Source organism: Microcebus murinus, chromosome X (genome assembly GCF_040939455.1).
Source record: "Microcebus murinus isolate Inina chromosome X, M.murinus_Inina_mat1.0, whole genome shotgun sequence".
Classification (NCBI taxonomy): Eukaryota; Metazoa; Chordata; class Mammalia; order Primates; family Cheirogaleidae; genus Microcebus; species Microcebus murinus.
The window spans coordinates 103,905,728-103,925,774 of record NC_134136.1 but is presented as its reverse complement, the minus strand read 5'-3'; the positions used below and the strand labels follow the sequence as shown (position 1 = coordinate 103,925,774).

Genomic DNA, 20,047 nt, shown 5'->3' with positions numbered 1-20,047 from the left:
GTTGTGATCATGAATACATTTATAATTAGGACATTGGGAAGGTAAGAACATTCATATCTGATGGTTCCAAATGTTTAAAAACCTATCAGGTGGAATATCAGCTAAGGAGAGGGGAAGGAGGAGAAGTCTGAACAGGAAGCTTGAGAAAAATAGTCTAGTTTTAAAATTGTCCTTCAGGGATTTTGTTGGAGAGCTGAGCTGAGACAGTTTTGAGGAATGGCTCTTATTTTTTTTAGCCAGTTATGAGGTTGCTGTTTTTTAACTCTGTTTTTTAGATGTGAAACCTAAGGTCTCTGAAGGGTTAAGATACTGTGAAAGCCACACTTGGTCATGGCTCCAGATGATCAGAGATGGTATGAGAGAGCCAAGCCCAGACCAGAAGAAACACACAGGAGAATAATAAGCTAAATTGTCTTAAGGCATTAAGTTTTAGAGTGGTTTATTATGCAGCAAAAGCTAACTGATACAAATCTTTGAATATAAAATATGTTGAATTTGGAATATATGTGCCACTGTGAAAGACTACATGTAACAAACATACAGCAAGAGAATGCAACTCCATGAACTCAGTTTCTGTTATTTTTTTTCTATCATGAAGACTCGTTATTTTTTTCATAATATAATTGGAAAATTAGAGGGTTTTTTGCAAAGCATGATTTTTATTATAAGAATTAAGTTTCACAACAGGGAATATGATTTAGAAAATAATTTTTAAAGGTTAGAATATTAATCAGAAAGCCTTATTAAGAACTGATTTAAATTGACTTACATCACTTATATTTTGATTTATGCCTCTACTTATATTTGTTCCTTCTTTTTTTAGGCAAAGATCTGTCTCATAATTGGCACAAATACCTTTTCTACAACCCTCCCTAAAATATGCACATACAGCAATTGCCAAAAAATATGTTAGTGGCATCTTAGAGAATTCTGGGTTATTAAATCAAGCCCAAATTTAATGAATTATTGCCTCAATTTATTACTCTTTCCAAAAACATGATATAATCTAACCCACATACACAAAACAAATCTCTTTTTAGATAATTCTAAATTATTTGTGCTAAAAGAAAATATTGTTGACACTATACATACATACACACCCCCATACATACATACACATATTCATATTTTTCAAAAATATAAAAATTAGCAGTTAAAGTGAATTAAAGTTGCTCCTGTACCTGTGTTTATAAATATCTGTCAGTGTCCTTTACTGTTACAGGCTTTTTTATATTAAAGGTTGGCTTCCTTTTAGCAGCTGTAAACTTCTTCAAAGAGATGTCAGCACTTTTGCTAGAGGTGAGCTCCTACTAACGGCCCTTTCAGGAAACAACATGTAACTCATTTCTGCTTCTCTGGAGCCTTTCAAACTATTTCTTTTTTTTTTTTTTTTTTTTTTTTTGTGAGACTCTGTTGCTCAGGCTAGAGGGCCATGGCATCAGCCTAGCTCACAGCAACCTCAAACTCCTGGGCTCAAGCAATCCTCCTGCCTCAGCCTCCTGAGTAGCTGGGACTACAGGCATGTGCCACCATGCCCAGCTAATTTTTTCTATATATTTTTAGTTGTCCAGCTAATTTCTTTCTATTTATAGTAGAGATGGGGTCTCACTCTTGCTCAGGCTGGTCTCAAACTCCTGAGCTCAACGATCCACCCACCTCAGCCTCCCAGAGTGCTAGGATTATAGGCGTGAGCCACCGTGACCGACCTCAAACTACTTCTTGAAAGAAAACATTTTCTTTCTGTGGGCAAAATTCTCTCTATACTTTTTAGAGATAAAATAATAATAATAATTTTGTCAGTGACTTCACATAATGGTTAAAGGAATGCAGATCACCTTGATCTTGGTCTTAAATCACTCTCCTTTTTAAAAAAAAAAATATTTTTTTTCATGTCAGATGGGTAATATGCCAACATCATAATGAGGTTTGAGAGAGGCACATCTCATACATGCCTGTGACAACCCAATCATGATGCTTATGAACTATAAAAGGATCAATATCACTCTCCTTAATTCTCCACTCTAAGTATGATCAAAACCTCTTAGAAATCCTTTGCCTTCACATTAAGTTATCTGGAGACCTTAAAGACTTATTACTTAAAACTAACATTTAAGAAAAACTATCATACATAAGACTAACATTGTAGCTTTTGCAAACATTATGTAGTTTTAATCATAAAATATATTCAATTCTTAATTTTTATAAGAATAGGAATTTATCTGAATTTTTTGTGTTTGTCATTAATAATATTAATGACATTATGATCATGAGTTATTCAACATAAAATGGATATTAGCTTCTTTTTTGTATGATTATGAGGCTTTAAATATGCTCAAATATATTTCTTAATCTTCTACTTAAGCAAAGAGCATAATCTTCATTGTTGTAACGCTTTTTGGAAGATGCTTTGGTTCAGATTCTTTTGTGTGATTTTCTTATATGAACCAAAGTGAATTCATTAAAGTTTTTATGATATTTTTTCAGAACTATGTCTTTTTTTCCATTTGGACCTGAATATAATTAATATGTAAAGTAGTGGTCTTGAACCTATTTGTTGGTCTTGTACATTGAGAAAAATTTGATAAAAGTCGTCTATTGTTTCCCCATAAAATTATATATGCACATGAAAATAAAAATGTGCATCCAATTACAGGACATTTGGGTAACTTCTGAATTCCCTACGGGTTCTTGAACCAAAGGTTAAGATTCCAAGTATTCAAAATCAACACATTTATTTATGTGGTGTGTCAATGTGACTTTGCACTCAACACCAACAATTTTTTAAAAAATCAGAAACAAAATACAAAATATATATGTCTTCCTTTCTTCTGTACCCTTTTGACTCCCTGGCGTTCCCTAGTTCTGAGGCTATATACACAGCAACAGTTAGTTTATTTCTAATTATAACAACTTTCCACCAGAGAGGTAATTTTAAGAAACCATTTGTTGACTAGTCCCTAAAAAGCACATTAGAAAAATAAAGTAAGTTAAAATAAAATAAAAATGGCATGAACTTTGTGAGAACCCCCAAAATCAGTAATGAAAGGAATTTTGCTGTTATCTGTTTCTTCATCAGGAGCCAAAGTATGAGATAACATCAACATGGCATTCATATCAACTTCATAATGCAATGATGAGCTTTATGAGCTTTATGTTGAAGTTCTTTGTTGTTTTTAACTACTTTATTATTGATAAGAAGCATATGTACTGAAAAAATAAGAGACATTTATAAAATTATATTTAGATTAATATATAGAGAGATACATACACATATATAAAATACCATATGTACATGTATATCTGTGTGTCTCTCTATATATGGAATACATATGGACTATATATGGAATATATATGTGGCATAGAGAATATATATGTGGAAAAAGGTAACATAATATGAAAGTTTTTATTATCACTTAGAAGTTGACATTTGTTCTATTCATTGGCTATAAAAAGTGCAAAATTCTAACAAGAGGTTAATCTAAAAACAATGAAGTTATCAAAATAATTGTTGCCCTATAATTATGAATATTTCCCCGCAAATATTTTTTAAAGTGGGAAAATTCTTGAACATGTTTTACTGGCTCTTGGAAAGTTTTATCTTTGCATATTTTGCCACCAAATTTAGAAAAAGTGAGCAGCATAACATTATCACTTATGGTATAACAGTTATTCCTGTCATATTATGATTAGCCCTGATTGAAATGACATTTCCAACATGTACCAAAATTGTGAAAATGGTAATTATATTCTGCATTTATATGAGGTTATTCTTTTAGCCTACCAATTTATTATACAAGTTTCATAGGCATCTTTCTGTGAAATAAAATAAACATTGAACTCTCTGCATGTTTAGATTATTGTTGTTACTTTGTGCTAATTTCCATTTACTTTATGCCCGCCAATAATTAATAGAGATAGGCAAGTTTATACTAACAGAAACAAAGGGAAAATACCTCATCAAGTTCATGTTGAGCAGTTTTGTATTAAAATGTTTCCCTTCTTTCAAAATAACGTGCAGATTATGCATTCAACATGCATGGCTCTTCTGTAACCCTACATTATGTTGTACCTTTCCATAAATTAAGGAGATGTCTATATGGTTCAAATTAGTTAAGTAATCTCTTCCTGGAAAACACTCAGTCACAAAGAAAATTTCTCTTGGGATATAATAGTCCACACTTTCAAAAAAAAAAAAAAGGCAAAATTCCTGATGGTAGTTATATGCTGTATCTATACCAACTATGAATTAAATTTCAGATGTTTATTAAATTTCAAATTATTTTCTATGAATCAAGGATAGTGCTAGGTTAACAAGACTGAGTTTAGAGTATCAGTTTTATCTCAGATAGCTGGGTGCTGGTTGATAGGTCACTTATTCTGTTTGACTCTCATTTCCTCATCATTTAAATGAAGTTAATATTAATATTGCTTACTTCCCAAGTTTGTTTTCTCAAATGAGGCACTGCCTGTCACAGGGTTTCATTAAGAGTATCATATATATTATTGTTACCTCACAGAGGATTGTAGGGAAACTAAAAAGAGAGAAAATATGGAAAAGATTGAACAGAATCGTTACAATACCATGCAAATGGAAGTGGTATTATTATTATTGAGTAAATTCACACATGCACACACATGCTGGCTGCTAAGGCTGAAAGATTTCTCCATCTTCCCAGAAGACATATTGTATTTAATGTACAATCTTGTCCTCTTTTACTTACATATTCTCTACTGATCCCTCAGGGAATGAACAAATCAACAAATATATAGCATGAAATCAGAAGCATAAATTTTGGTAAATTTCATTTTTATTTCTGATTGAAATTGCTGTCACAGCTACAATTCTTATCTTTCTTTCATGTATCAGTAGATGTTATTCTAAACAAGCCATTATGTACAAAAATAATTTCCAATCAACATTTATATGCAAACTATATTCTCTAAATGAAAATAAAATAAGAAAAGCCAAAGGTGGTCAATTTCCTAGATGAATTACTAGAAAACATTGGTCCCTTGATCTTTGAGGGATTTAAAAAAAAAAAATCAAAAAACAAACTAAATTTCATTGTCATGTTAACATTGCTGTCTTTGACAAAATGCAACATATATTGGATATTTTTCTGGCATTTTTCTCATTACCAGTAAAAAGCCGGCAACCATGTTATCCTTCCCATTAACTTAGAGTCAGGGTTTCAGTAATTGTGACACAAGAGCCCAAATTATTTGGGGAGAATTACAGAACTCTTCCTTGAATTATGATTACAGTCATCAATCCTGCCTATTCTTCTCACTTTATAATTCAATATCATGAATAAAAATATACATACTTGGGTTTTCTGCCTGCCTGTAATTTTCATTTTTCATAATATATTCCAGAATCTTTGGCAATAGGGTGGAGAGGGAAGTTTTGCCGACTTGAGGTTATCTCCAAAATTGACCACTTTTGCCTTTTTAAATGTTCATCAGAGACAGTTCATAAATACTGTCATTTCCTTTGGTTCTGGGATGCTCACTACAGCAAGTTTCTCAATTCAAAAGTAAGATCTACTCGAACAAAAAACAATACTTAGAAGAGTAGAGGAAATATTTTGGAACTGAGAAAGCAGTCAGGGCATGGCCTGAGGGCACGGGGGTAATACACAAAGGAAGAAAGAAGGCAGACTGTTAAAAATTTTCAGAAAGAGAAGGGAGGGACCACATAGCTGTGCCCCGGGGCTGTGAAAGAAGTAATGGCTCAGGAAGCAGTCATGATTTATTGGGAAGCTCCTTACACTTAACACTTTCAAATTTGTCATCTTTATATCCATTCCATAACTACTACTCCTGCTCCTATAGCTACAAACTCTTGGGCTGTTGTCTGAGCTCTCTCTTCTTTATCCCAATACCTTAGCACATCCTAACATCTACTTCTGTCTTTTGAATCCATCCCATCTCATGTCCACTGCCCCTAGCCTTAGCCTATGACTCCAGAATCACTAGGAATATCTGAAGAGTCTCTTTCCTTTTGTTCTGGAAACCAAGCCCCAGCTAAGCAGAAGTGACTGAAAATTCACTGTCCTAATTCATCCTCTCATTGCTGCTAAAATTACCCTTTATAACTTCTTGTTTCCATAATTATACATGTGAACCCTAAGAATATTGTTTAATTGGCTTGTGTTGGGCTTGTGACTATTGGTATCAGGTTGTAACTGTTTAATGAAGGCAGATTTCTATCCTGCTTATATATTAGTATCACTAGTAGAACTTTAAACAAACAAAATAAAAAAATATTTAAACAATGGATTCTCAGGCTCCAGCCCATATCAATTAAATCAGAATCTTTGGGAGGTTTGAGCAGGACAGGGACAATTTTATTAGGTTATTAAGTATGAAATGTCCAATTTCTTTAAGTACTAAGTTTGACAGTTGTTATTGCTGACATTTCACTTTGATACATCTTATTGTTTATTTTTTTTCTATTGTGAAGGTACATGTGCATTCTTTAAAACGTGTGTTTTGCTTGTGATTATCTCTCAAAATATTGTTTAGAGAAATTTTTGTGAAACCACAGATAAGTCAAAAATTTGTGTTATTTTTGTATTTGAGTTCCATCGTGAAACCAATGCAGTGCAGACGACTCAAAATATCATCAAAGTATTTGGGAAGGATGTGGCTAATGAACACACACAGTACATGGATGGTTTGAGCAGTTCCATTCTTCTGATTTTAATTTTGAAAGTGAGCTATGTGGGTGTCCTGAGACCATTGTGGATTATGATGAGCAGAAAGCTATAGTGGAAGTGAATCCATTTGAACCCATGCATGAATTAGCAGCAAAGTTTGATGTTACCATTCCAACAATATTGGACCATTTGAAACAAATTAGCAAGGTAAAGAAGCTGGACAAATGGGTACCACATGAATTAAATGGGCAGCAAAACAGAAATGGTCTTAACACTTGCCTTTCTTTGCTGTCATGACATAAAGGTGAACTATTTCTGTATCGTATTGTTATATGTGATGAAAAATAGATTTTTTTGACAACTGCAAGCATTCAGCACAATGGTTGGATAAAGATGAAGTGCCAAAACACAGTCCAAAACCAAATATTCATAAAAAACCCGTAATGGTGTCTTATTTGGTGGTCCAGCGCTGGTATTATCCAGAGCTTCATGAAACCTGGTCAGTTGATTACAGCAGATGTCTACTGCAACCAGCTGAATGAAATGATGAGGATGCTTGTGATTAAGCAGCTGAGATTGGTCAACAGAGACAGGCTAATCCTCTTGCAAGACTTGGAAATTCTCTATCATCCACTGTATTCACCAGACTTTGCATCAACTGACAACCACTTCTTCCAGGCCTTGGACCACTTCTTGCCAGGAAAAATATTCAATTGTCAACAAACTGTGGGAAATGCCTTTTGCTATTTCATCACCAGTCACTCTCCAGGCTTCTTTGCTGCTGGCATAAACAAGCCACCTTTAAGATGGCAAAACTGCATCGATAGTTTGGTGTATACTTTGATTAATTATACCATTTCTTGTTTGAGATATAATGAACTAAACTTTTGATTCAAAATCAGACATTTCATAGTCAATGACCTAATAAAAGCTTTTTCATGTGATTCTAGTGTACAAAAATATTTGAGAACCACTAGACTGTATATGATAGAAGCCCAGCTCCTTATCTTGATAGAAAAAAAAAAGGCAACTCTTGATTCTCTGGTTGGAACTAACCCGTGATTGTTGTAAATACTGATTGATTACTGTTATATATTGAATTCTTTTAATTTTTATTATAATTTTCTTATCCAGACTTGTCTTCTGCTGATCCATCTGGACTTTTATGTGGAATTACACTGCTTTCTCCTTCATATCTGGAACCCAGCATGGAAATTAATAGTTTCTAGCCTTTGTACATACTTTTCCCTTAGCTTAGAATGATCTTCTGCCCTTGGATGTCTCATAGATTACTACGCATCCTTCAGGCCCAGGTCAAACATCACCTTCACTATCACAGGTTTTCAGACCTTTCTAAAATTCCTGAGCTGCCTTGACACATCCTTTTTATTCTTACCAGACCACTCCATGTCACAGAGTAACATTTTTAAAAGTGTACAAGTTTTTGAGTGCATGGCTCTTTCATTCACATTTGGGGATGTCTTAGAATGAGTGAATAAGAAAATGACTTGAGGCCGGGCACAGTGGCTCATGCCTGTAATCCTAGCACTTTGGGATGCTGAGGCAGTAGGATTGCTCAAGGCTAGGAGTTTGAGACCAGCTTGGGCAACAGTGAGACTCTGTCTCTACAAAAACATAGAAAAATTAGCCGGGCATGTTGGCATGTGCCTGTAGTCCCAGTTCCTCAGGAGATTGAGGCAGAAGGATCGCTTGAGCCCTGGAGTTTGAGGTTGCAGTAAGCTATGATGATGTCACTGCACTGTAGCCAGGGCAACAGAGTGTGACTCTGTCTCAAAAAAAAAAAAAAAAAAAAAAAAAGGGGGGTTGATACTTTAATAAAAGTTAATTTAAAAAAGAAGATATTTAACAGTCATAACACTTTTACTAAGTGGCAGGAATCCTGATAAGAACTTTCTACACATTTCACTGAATCCTCAAAACAACCAAATGAAAAAGGTGTCACTGGAATCCCTATTTTACAAGAGGTTGTCACTCAGATAGCTTAATTAGTAAAATCCCTACATCAATATGGCTTTATTCTTTGTTCCAGGAAGTCTTTTTCCAGGAAATGATGTTGTAAACTAATATATAGTTTCATTGGTGGCTTCAGGAAATTCCTGAAAATATATTGATCAACCCAATGATCAACCAGTTCTGTCCCAAGATACTAAGTTATTTATTTGGGGAAAAAGCCTCCTTTTTTGGGACAATTGATTGTTCAACTTTATGATCCCTCTCACTTATCCAACAGCTATTTATTCATCAAGACTTATTTCAAAATCCTAGACTCACTGGGCCCACCAGTCCTTATCTAGTATAACTTGGATTTTGCCCAATTTCAATACAATGTCTGCATTCAAAACCACTTGAACCCAGACCTCCCCCCAAATCCTATAAACAATATCTGCCCTCAACCTCTATCTTCTGAGAACCAACTAAGACCCTCTCAAGGTATTGTTGGTCTTCTTTACTGCACTAAGTAATAAACTCAGCTTTGCTTGATCTACAGGTTATACTGGTGGTTATTCGAGAAGGTAGCAGTTGACATTAATTAATGGCACTCACTTCCAGAGCCAGAAATGAATCCTGTGCTAGATCTGGGTTTGTGATAACTACCCTATACTTTCTCAGTTAATAAGATAAAATTAGTTTGTAAGATCTCCATCAGTCTTACAGTACCTGTGCTTTTAAATATTTATATTTTATTAGAGACAGGGTCTCGTTCTGTTGCCCAGGATGGAGTGCAGTGGGGCAATCATAGCTCACTGTAGCCTTAAATGCCTAGGCTCAAGTGATCCTCCTGCCTCAGCTTCCTATGTAGCTGGGACTACAGGCACGTGCTACCATGCACAGCTAATTTTTTATTTTTTATTAATTTTTATGAACATGGGATCTCACTATATTGGCTAGGCTGGTCTCGAACTCCTGGCCTCAAGTGATCCTTTCACATTGGCCTCCCAAAGTGCTGGGGTCACAGGCATGAGCCACTGTGCCTAGCAGGCATCACCTGTGTTTTTAATATTTGTAGAATTGTTTCCTAACACTTAGGTTCTTGAGGAGAAAATAGTGTCTACAATTATAGATTGTTTTAAATGTGTGTTGATATGTGAAAAAAGGAAGGTTTTGATATGAATGGATAAACTTTATCCTTTGAAGTTTGAAAGAATGAAGACTGAGGGTAGGGTTTGGGGAGTAGATTGTCAGGAATGATGAGCTCTTAGTAACATTTATAGGACTTTTATATATTTGCTGCAGTATGTATCACTTTCTTAATCTTATTACCTTTTAAGGTTTCCTGGACAGAAAATCATTTCCTAGAATAATAGTTAATATTTATTGGGTGTTCACCATGTGCTAGACACTGTTCTAGGATCTTTAGATCTTAAACTGGAGAAGTAAACATGGACTAGATCTTAGAGGGAATTTTAAACTACTCTGATGGCTATGGAATTTATCTTGAAGGAAATTGAGAGAACTTGAAATTGAGGGGGCTATTTTAAGAACACTGTAGATTATGTAGAAAACTTTAAGCCTCTCTGGTTAATATTTGTTTATGTCTTTTCATCCCAGACTATTAGCACTAATACTCTTAAAGTAAAAATGGCCTGTTTCTGTGGTGTATGTGGGAGTGTGAATGGATTTGAACAGGGAAAGCAGTCAGGGGTGGCAGCAAGGAAGTAGAAAATGTTAAGGACATCTAATTTTCAAATCAATCTGTAAAAACAAGACTCATTCCTTTGATTTAAAGTCTAAATAAGCAACCCACAAGAATCCAAGCATGAATTGTGATTCAAGGACTTAGCTGGAAGAATACAGGTAAAGTGTTAAATCCTGGGGAGAGGAGTAAGAGAAATAAAAATGAAAAGGAGCCCTCTTTTTAACCAGGCATTGTCCTACTTGTCCTCCAGTCTCCCTCTGGAATGCTTCCCCGTGGCAAATTTTGATTGTGTGCCACCTCTATATTCCCATGTCCTCTGTGTTTCTTGGAATTTACCAGACTGCATGTAATTATCTCTTATTAATCTGCCTGTCTCATGAGAAATACTTGATAAATGAACAAGACTGTATCTCAAAGGTGCCAAGCACTTAGCTCGCTAGATGTTGTTTGAATGGATACATATATGAATGAGCAAATAAAATATGGAATAATGTGTAAATGGCCTGAAATATCTTATTCTTTTTTTTATTGTTGATACAAAATTTGTGAAAAGTGTACCCCCATGTTTTTTTCAGAATATAAAGAGAGTTTCTTGAACAACTAAATTTGGGAAATTCTAGGTTTGGCAAAATTTTGTTCTTGAAACAAAAAATAAATAAGTAAATATTTTCTTTGTTTTTGAAGGATCTAGAGCTGTATTGTCCAATATTATAGCCACTAGAAACGTATGGCTATATAAATTAATTTCTATGAAAAAATGTAAAATTCAGTTATTCAGTTGTACTAATCATATCTTAAGTGCTCAGTAGCCATATGTAGCTATTGGCTACTGTATTGGGCAGCATAGACATGAAATATTTCCATCATCACACTCAAAATTCTATTGGATAGTGTCAATTGCATTGATCTAGACAGACCAGTATCCCTGAAAACAATCTTTGGAAAGCCCGTGTAGAGTACATTGCTCCTGAAATTTCTCTATAAGGGAATATTTAGACTACAAATTGTAATGCAACTCTGTCATGTTCTTTACTGGTTGGTTCATATTGATTACATTAATACTGAAAATAAAGGAGATAGTTGATTTTCAAATTTAATGTTCATTTATCAAGTACCTGTTATGTACAGAATGTCTTTTATACTTGAAATTGTTAACGATGACAAGATAAAAATAATCAAAGCAAAAATCTTTATGCACATCTTCCAGGAGCTAGTTTAAAAACTACTGTATACTGCTTAGATTTCTACTTTTGGTAATTTCTAATTTTGAAGAGTGTTTCTAGAAGGCAATTTACCATACTCTATTTTAATCCAATCATTTGGATATTTCTAGGTATTTCATGGAGAAAAATAGTAATTTAGGAAATGGAGATTAGAATTTTCAGTTCATTTTCTCAGACAATGAGAAATAAACCTAGTATAGCATCAAAGAAAAGTACTTTTATACATTTATAATAAATAAATAGGAGTACCTGGAAAGATTTAAATATATTAAGGTAAATATTTTTCCTGGCAATACACAAGTAAAAGTTCCAAGCTTCATCTATTACATGTCTGAATTAGAATTCAAGTTAACTTTTGAACTTACAAAGAAAATTTAGAAAGAGGATTAGAAGCTACTTACAAGGTGGTAATAAACTGTTTATTCTCTGACACTTCTGAGTTCTCCTAATATTTTGTTACCACATACTTTTCTTATAATTTAAATTGCTTTTTTTTTCTGGTGTGATTTCTCAACTGAGCACCTCTTGGGACAATGACATAAAATACTTAACATTGTCATATTTTTTATTCATTGCCCTCTCCATTATGTTCATGTTCACATTCCAAAGACAATTATTTCCATTTATCCCTCCCTTACCCCATCAGTCTTCCCATGCTGTCTCATTAGTCAGATTCCAGAAATGATTTTTCTGCCTTTTCCAAATTTGGGTTTTAATGTATTTATTTGTTGCTATTTTGCTTTGTTTTCTAGTTTCAGTTTCTGTGATTTCTGCTTGTTCTAGCAACCGTTATAGGAGAAAAAAGTCACAATATAATTTTCATAAATATAAAATCATGAACCTCATACAAATATAGAGTGAGCAAATGTCAAAGGTTTAGAGGGAACCAGAAGGATGACAAAGTTGGTCCAAAAAGAATATCAGAGACTGGTATATATAGTCAGTGAAATTGACCAAGATGGCCTTAACATGCCCCTCAGCTTGACTAAACTTTAGATAGGTTTCTTTCTGATTACAAGCCTCCAACCTTCCTTTTCTTTTATTTTAGAAAACTTTCAGTTATAATTTTATTCTCTGCCCCTTTGAGATATAAAACTTCTACAACCTAGGAAAGTCTTTCTCAAGCACCTAGGAGTTATCCCTTTGAAATGTAAACATCAAGAAACGTAGTGTCCCTAACTACCAGTCTCTGTGGGAGGGTGGGAGCCCAACCTGGATAAGCACCAACTGGCAAACACACATGACCTAGCCACCTTGACCAACCTTTTCCTTAGTGTCTTCTAGTACTTTGCCTCTAGCTCACCCCAATGCTTAAGCCCTCCCCTGCCTTTTGTTTCAATGGAGTGCATTCTCTGGCCCTTGTTGCAATAGTCTTAACCCATATTGCAATAGTTTTGAATAAAATCTCCCTCGCCCTTTGTAACAAGTGTCTGCCACAATATCTCTTTGACTAAAGAAAAAGTGATAGAATAAGATTGCAAAGTTAGATACAGAATTGACTAATGTCCTATAGGGATGCGGTACTCTGACACCAGTCCATAGCCTGTTAGGAAACTGGGGCCACACATTGCCGCCTGAGCTCTCCCTCCCCCGGCCCAATCGATGGAAAACTTGTCTTCCATGAAACCAGTCCCTGGTGCCCAAAATGTTGGGGACTACTGCTAGGGGAATAAAACTGCAACCTTTGGTGTTTTCTTTTCCTCTTAAGAGAATTTATATCCCTCTCAAAAAATATGCTTATAACTTATCAGTTTTCTATACATTAACATCTCACTTTCCAGATTCTGGGATAATAACCCTCATCGTGTATTATTCTAATGCTATTTTGAAGTAACTCAATACTCTTAAGGTTACAGAAACTTCTTGACAAATACTGGTCAAACAGTCTCAGTAAATTTTATTTTCTTTAATTTTTTTTTCTGAAGTTTGGAAGGTCATGACTTTATTTCCTCTGGAAGTTTTCTGATAGCATATATGTAATAATTTAGTTACTTGTCTTTTTTCATCAATTTCTCGATTTAATTAATTCTAAGATGCACATTTTGCTTATATTTTATCATCTCTAAAATTGGGGATGTCTTTTACAATTGTTGTGATAAGAAAGCATTGTGTCATAGTTTATTGGTACAGATATTGATTGTGTCTCTTACAATATTTGGTATCTTATATTTAGTGAAATAAGATAAGTGTCTGGAGAGAATTTAGGAAGGTTTCTGTCAAAGGAAAAATGTATAAACAATGAGAAATCTTTCCACTTATCAAAATAACCTCTGCAATTGTATGTCCAGTTATTTAAGTACACATGATGACCCAAATGTCATACTCTTACATTTCCCAATTATACTATTTCTAGTTCTATCTTAGTTCCAAATCACACTTCCTATAGTTTTCCTTTTTCTCTGTTATGGCTTTTCATATTTACTATTTTGTTTCCTTCATCTCATTTGATCAAAATGTATTTAAATTCATTAAGCTATTTGTACATATCATTTTTTTGGTAATTTTTATCTTTTATTTAAAAAATTATTTATTTTTTTGAGACAAGGTCTCATTCTACTGCCTGGGGTAGAGTACAATGGTGTCATCATAGCTTACTGCAGCCTCGAACTCCTAGGCTCAAGTGTTCCTCCTGCCTCAGCATCCCAAGTAGCAGGGATTACAGGCATGCCACCATGCTCAGCTAGTTTTTTTTTTTTTCTTTTTAAAGAAATGAAGTCTACTTGTGTTGCCCAGGCTGGTCTCGAGCTCTGGGTCTCAAGCCATCCTCCTGCCTTGGCCTCCCAGAGTTCTAGGATTACAGGTATGAGCTACAATGCTTGGCTTCATAATTATTTTAATAATATTTTTATTCACTAATAAAATATTGAATACTTCCAAAGGAAATAAATTCATGATTTCCCAAGCTTCAGGAATAAAGAAAGAAAAAAAAGCAGTGAAATAAGCTTACTCAGTGTTTGATGAAGTGTTTCTGAAACTTTCAGGGTTAATTGAGTTACTTCAAAAGAACATTAGGAAAATATATGCAAAGTGTCATTAATTCAGACTATACTTAGGAGAAGAGTTAACTACATGAAGAGGGTAGGATGGAGATTCCAGATAGATTGAACAACATAGACACCAGCACACTCGTATGAAACAGCTACTTTAAGTAGTTCTGTGTTACTGATATGAAAGATTAGTAGAGGAAAGTACCTTGAGGGGACACAAAAGTAGTAGCTACAGGAGAGATGATAAAGAGCCTTTGTGCTTTAACAGAGTTTAAATGTTATCCTGAAAGCTTGAGAAATCTGAAGGATTTTTAAACAGAGAGTAACAAGTTCAGATTTATGTTGTGTAAATATCACTTTCTTTGCAGTGAGGAATAAAAATGTAAGACAGCTGGATCAGAAGCAATTAAACATGTGAGGATTAATGAGAGATTAGACTAAAAAGTAGTTATAGACACTGAGGATTTGAAGTTCTTATTCATCATCAACCCAGCATAAAAAGCATATGGATTCTATGGTCTGTGGTTCTTCCATCACCCCAACCAAGTGAGTCATCCCCCTCAAAGAGACAGTGAGGTTAAACTCATGATGTCTGCCATCCTTATTTTAACAAGTCAATGCCAAAATTGTAAGCATCACCTCCGCCAACACACACACACACACACACACACACACACACACACACACACACACACTTTCCTGCATTAGCATGTCCATAATGCTCTGTTATTCACTCATTCATTCATTTATTCAATCATATTCAGCGGCTACACACATCCCATGTCTCAGACTCTTTCACTGTACCCTTTGGTACAATATTTCCATACCCAAATGAATACCCTAAATCCTCAGCATCCCCTTTTCTTCCTGGCATCCACCCAATAAAACCTGGTTTTCCTCTGTGACTACCATGTCCCCTGCAGCCATCTCAGGTGGTATGTATTTATTTCCTCATATTTTCTGCATTTCAAAGATAGGAGCTGGGGTTGCTGATCTTCCTTCCTATTATGGCTTCTAAATAATACCTCATCCACTCTCTTCTCCAAAATCCTGCCCTTTTTAAATGTATATCAGTTGGTTCTATACTGTTTTGCCCTCTCAGCTCATCTGCAATCTCATTAAGAAAGGCTTTGATACCTGGTTTACCGATTTCCTCCTCATCCCAAGCTCTGCCATCATCCTTGGTGTCTTCAAGATGTGTATGAATGACCAATAATAACACCATGTATGTTCATCAGGACAGACTAGATTATAAACAACCCCCAAATTCTAGTGGCTTTTTAATAGCAAAGGTCCATTTCTCAGGTTGGTTGAGGTTTATGTTCTATGTCTCCATACACCAAAGACCAAAGTTTGATCTCACTTAAATTACCACAAACTCAGATAAGCCTCTCTCGATTTTCCAAAACACCATGTCAATAATATCTGATTATAACATCATGCATAATCATGTTTCTTTTCTCTTTAACAGCAGTTATTTATGTAATTTTACATGTCTATTTGTGTGATTTCCCATTGGGTTTCTTGTTCATTTCTCTGAGTCCTATGCGGGCAGAGGCTATGTTTGTTTTTACTTACCTTACGTTCATCGATGATTATCACAGTGTTAGGCATATAATCAGCATGAATTAAGTATTTATTGAATTAAATAATAGGTAGAGGGATGAATAGATGAATGGTAAAGACATTAATTGTATATACACATGTACTGAAGAGTAGGAGGTTTTACATAAGGAGTAACAAACTCTAGTTACTTGAATGTGAGATGCCTATGGGAAATCCAAGAGTAGGTGACCAGTAGGTAGGGTAAAGTTAGAGGGAGAGTTAGTATTTGTAAATGTAAATTTGCAAATTAACAGAATATTTGTAGTCATTGAGTAAAAGCAGTAAATTCTTATATGACAGATTGATTACATTGAGGGCCCCAATTTATGCTCCCCCTTGCATTCATGCTCTCAGTGCAATTCGACTTTGCAGTTCCTTCCAAGAAGAAGTAGAGTCTACTTTTCTACACCTTGAAGCTAGGCTGGCTTTGTGACTTTTTTTGGTCAACAGAATGTGGCTAAATTTTAGATGGCGTGCCAGTTCTGAGCCTAGACATCAAGAAGCTTTACATCCTTATATTGTCTTATATTGTTTTTCTTAGAACCCAGACCTTCTAGATGAAACACACACACACACACACACACACACACACACACACACACACACACGCAGTCTACTCTGTGAAGGATTAGAGGCCATGAGGAGAGCTCACATTTAGCAACTGAGGCCATACTAGACTAGCCTATATATAGATAACCACAAAACATGTGGGATATTCCAGGCAAAATGAATAGAAATCATCCACTGGAAACAGCAGATGCATGAGACAGTCCAGCGGATCTCTAGGCTCATGATCAATATTTGCTTCTTGTTTTAACCTACTGGCTTTTGGAGTGGTTTGTTATACAACCATAGATAACTGATATATCATGTTAAGAGATAAAATGCTACAAAAATAAAATTAGGAGAACAATTTTAATTTTTTAAGTTTCCATAATCTTTTTAAGTACAGAAAATTTCAAACATACATAAAAGAACACTACTTAACTCCCATATACCATCATCCAACATTTATCAATATATTGCTGATTTAATTCCGTCTATTAATATATCCCTACTCATCACTCCAACAACCACCACCTATATTCTTTTGAAGGAAATTCCTGATGTATCTCCCTTTTCAAGGCCATTTTAAGTACATGTTTTGGAAAAGACAACTTGAACTCTTTGAGGAAGAAAGTAACCCAATGCTCTGCTAGAGGCTTGTTAAAGTGATTAAAAGATATTTTAAAACAATTTCATTAAAATTAACTCTTACATAAGCTTGAACTTCAAAGGGCCAGAAAAGAAAGAGATAAAAAAGAAATATTTTCCTGATTGATAAAAGGGTATGTTGGCCCTGTGGTGTGCTTGTGGGGATCATAATTTCTTTCTTTATGATCAGAAAAGAGTTGCCACTCACACAAAGATACTTAACACTAATCTGACTACTGGATGAGACTGAAGACTTTCTTGGGACAAAAAAAAAAAAAAAAAAAGAGGAAAAGGCTATTTTTCATAAGATAATTAACACACATATTGGAGGGTAGGGGCAGGAATATAACTCAAAATTAAGTTCCAATGACCTGAGGATTTTCTCACAAAAAAGTGTTTCATAGGAGGAGAAAACTCCTGTTGGCATAGACAAAGAGGAGGCTCAAAGAAGCAGAAATAAAATTACACATTTAACTCTTTTTCTAAGTATATTTTCCCCTCAAAATATGAATTGGAGTTATTAAGCAATTTAGTTGATTGAAATGTTTTAACAAAGACACTTTTTTGGTCTGGAACAAATTGTGTATGAAGTGCAGTCGTAACAAACCACTACTTAGTTAGTGGCAGCTGTCCAAATAGAGGCATGGGAAAAATGAAACTTCTTTAACTAGATTCACTCATTCATTAATAATAAACAAATTGATAGATCCTAGGGCCAAAATACTTGATGTGGTTTCTATTGTAAAGTTAAAATTTTGTGCAAGGCTTACTGATATTTTGGTTCACGTAACCTATACAAAGATGTCTGATGTGTATCCCATTTTTTTTTTCATTAGAGGCTCTGAAAGATTTAGAGTATCATCCAATATTCACACTATTAGAAATCTGAAGATCTAGGAACCATGTCTTCTGGTTCTTAGCCAGTTTTTACACAGCTGAATCATAATACTTCTCTTAGCCAAAAGGCCAGGAAGCAATAAAATCATAATATTTCTCTATGAAGGTTTCATATTTGTACTAAAACCTTTTGATTGTTAAAACATACACACATTTTACATCATCAACATCTATCTACTCTCTGGGAAGTCATCATTGATGATTCATCCCTAACATTCAAACCATGGCCAAATTCTATGAAAGCATTGGCCTAGTAGCTTTCTTGACTTTCTATGGATTCCTACTATCATGGCCTAAGTCCAGACCCTCAAATTCTCCCATGTGATTAGCTCTTTCACTGATGACACCAGTACCCCACCCATATGAAGGCTGCTTTCTACAAACACTTGATACCCTCAATCTGATGGCTTTTTTTTATTTTATTTTATTTTATTTTATTTTTTTTTTGAGACAGAGTCTCGCTTTGTTGCCCAGGCTAGAGTGAGTGCTGTGGCGTCAGCCTAGCTCACAGCAACCTCAAACTCCTGGGCTCAAGCAATCCTCCTGCCTCAGCCTCCCAAGTAGCTGGGACTACAGGCATTCGCCACCATGCCCGGCTAATTTTTTGTATATATATTAATTGGCCAATTAATTTCTTTCTATTTATAGTAGAGACGGGGTCTCGCTCTTGCTCAGGCTAGTTTCGAACTCCTGACCTCGAGCAATCCGCCCGCCTCGGCCTCCCAGAGAGCTAGGATTACAGGCGTGAGCCACCGCGCCCGGCCAATCTGATGGCTTTTATCTGACCTTAATAAATCCACCTGATTAGAGTTCATCATTGTCTTCCTGTACCTTTTAATGTAAAGTTTTAGCTCTTTAGTTTTGTAGCCAAGATCATGAACTGATCCCTTCTGACTTAAGTAGCTATATCTAAAAATAATCCAAGTCATGGGCATTTGCTGTAGTCATAGACAATTAGAAGGCATATTTAGATTCTAGCATTCTACTATTTCCTCACCTAGGATCCTCTGCAAACCTCCTTTTTCATTTAAATAAGGTTTATTCCCATATCAGAACTCAATACTTATATCTCCAAGAAGACTTTCATGATTTTTATGCTGAATTACATGCCTCATCTGTGTACCCATTACACTCTGTTCTTTCATCTCTCATAACCTCTGTCATATCAGACAGTAATTATTGACTGACTTAATTTTCTCCCTTGAAAGACTATAAGATGTTTGAGAACAGAGACTGACTCTTAGCCATCACCTAGCCAAGAAGAATGTTCATAAATAAATTTTAGCAATATTTGTCTGAATGACTGAATATCTAGAATAATTTTCTCTATGATATTTAGGCCATCCTGGATCACCATCTCCATTTAGTAAGAAAAAAATTCAAACACTAGAGCCTTAGATTCTGTTCTCAGGTCCTTCCCAAATCTATTCACAAGTTTCCTTTCTAGTTTCTGCCTCTTCTCATGCACCACTTTAAACTTTTCACTCTACCATATATAGCTGTTGCTCTTCCCTTTCAAAACCCTTTGCCCAAATCACCATGGCTGGGATTGAGCCACTGCCACTGTGTACAATAAAATATCCTTTCCATTTCTCTATCAAGAAAGATCCATCTCGTGCAGCCTCAATGCCCCGTTCTGTGTAACCATCCCTGAGTCTCTCTCGTTGCAATAGCTCTTTGTCATCATATCTCCAACAGCATTTTCCATACAGTGATACACATAATTTTTTATGAGTCTGTCTGTTTTCCCAGGTTGATCGTGGCATCTTCAGGCCAATTTTGTATTTTGTCTATTTTTCTTTCTATCCACAGAACAAAGTC

The 20,047-nt window shown here is 35.1% G+C and overlaps 1 protein-coding gene and 1 non-coding gene across 2 annotated transcripts in view; both read right to left on the bottom strand.

Moving 5' to 3' along the window:
• IL1RAPL1 (interleukin 1 receptor accessory protein like 1) overlaps positions 1 to 20,047 on the bottom strand; it is a 1,316,165-nt gene that overhangs the window by 612,116 nt on the left and 684,002 nt on the right. The gene's annotated exons all lie outside the window — the stretch shown is intronic.
• On the bottom strand, positions 1,891 to 1,994 carry LOC142866146 (small nucleolar RNA U13). The gene has a single exon (XR_012916206.1). It is a non-coding gene; the product is annotated as a small nucleolar RNA U13 (small nucleolar RNA).